At 36.2% G+C, this 1,509-nt stretch overlaps 1 long non-coding RNA gene across 1 annotated transcript; it reads right to left on the bottom strand.

Moving 5' to 3' along the window:
• Positions 1 to 627: 627 nt before the first annotated feature.
• On the bottom strand, positions 628 to 978 carry LOC109592686 (uncharacterized). Its single transcript, XR_002190496.1, has 3 exons — positions 855 to 978; positions 746 to 810; positions 628 to 701 (listed from the first exon to the last, which is right to left on the bottom strand). It is a non-coding gene; the product is annotated as an uncharacterized LOC109592686 (long non-coding RNA).
• Positions 979 to 1,509: the final 531 nt, after the last annotated feature.

Below are 1,509 nucleotides of genomic sequence, written 5' to 3'. Positions count from 1 at the left end.
TACATTACTAGTTACTACCATGTACATGTACATACACATTACATTGACATTAATGTGTCATACATTATAAGCAGTGAGTGACAATGGTAGTAACAGCATCACTGGATATAAAGAGAACTGTACAGCTAGACTCATTCCCATACCACACAGGAACCAGTTCCCTACAAAAAATTACTGGGCTTTCGTTAAAAATTTTCCCTGATTACCCAACCTTTTAATGACATCCATAACCCAAAAACAATACTGAGATTATTGAAACATACAGTGGAGTGGGCAGAACAAGAGAGTATTGAGAATGGATTAATTAAATATCTATAAAAGTAGGAGGAGCATAAGATCTATGAATAATTAATTAGCCACACCCACCACTTACACTGATGCCACTATTAAAGGTAATGACTTGTTACAAGTTATTAAGATAGGCTCCACCCCTTTTCCTATACCTCCTGATTTTATTCTTTGCTCTTGATTTTTGAGCTACTTTTAGTAACAATGTGCTATTATTAGAATTGCCATACCTCATTCTGATGATGTAATCTTGTCAGTTGAGCCAAGCAATATGCTATTAATATATCTACAACCTTATAAAGAAATAATGTCACATGACCAGGTGTCACATGATGACTTACAATAAAAAATAATCCATTAATTACGTCACCCAGAGGTAGCAAATATTGAAATAAAAACAACACTAGAGGGGTCTAGAATTTTTTTAATCAATTAATCATTGATTAATTAGCATCACCTCATGAAATAGATCACTTTGATAAGAAGATAGCCCCGCCTCCTTTAAAGCCACACCCTCTTTTACTAAATTAAATTATAAAAAAGAATAGTTTGTTTTTGCCTCTTACAGCGTGTCCATGAGTTGAGTGGTGTTGATAGTTCAATTCTATCGCTGAGCCAGCCACTGGCCTCTTGCGACAATAGGAATAGACGCAATAACACTGACACTGCTAACACGTGGTACATGATCTGGTACTGTTTGTTTTACGATGTTAGATCTAGTATACGGGAATATTTAACAATCTGGGAAACCCCTTCAAAAATCATCTTCAAAAATCATGGCTGCAAATAACGCTTCTGTCTCGATTTTACTGAAAGACAAGGCTGGTTTTCATTTTAAAGACGATGGAGCTCCATGGCAGTGCAAAGTACCTAAAGGAGAATTTGTAATTGAACAGCCGAAAGAAGAAATACGTCCGATTGAGAGTGATAGATCTAAGTCTCCACCAAATTATCGTTTGTATAGAGATGATGAATACGTTGTTTTATATTGTGGGCATATGGATGTATCTCCATTAATAGGAAGCGAAATGGAGTATCTATTAGCAGTAGAGCCTCTCAGCACACGATTGCAGGAATACCTCAAACCAGAGGAGGTGAAGAAGAAATTGGATTTAGTCGTTGGCGACACTGTGATGTTTAAATTGAAATTGAAATCTGATGCTACTGCTTATGTGAAAGGTGTAATACGTTACATTGGTCCTATAGAAGAGAAGCTTGGGA

This window comes from Amphimedon queenslandica, unplaced genomic scaffold, assembly GCF_000090795.2.
Source record: "Amphimedon queenslandica unplaced genomic scaffold, v1.1 AMPQUscaffold_4298_Cont23721, whole genome shotgun sequence".
Taxonomy (NCBI): domain Eukaryota; kingdom Metazoa; phylum Porifera; class Demospongiae; order Haplosclerida; family Niphatidae; genus Amphimedon; species Amphimedon queenslandica.
This window is presented reverse-complemented; position numbering and strand designations above follow the sequence as displayed.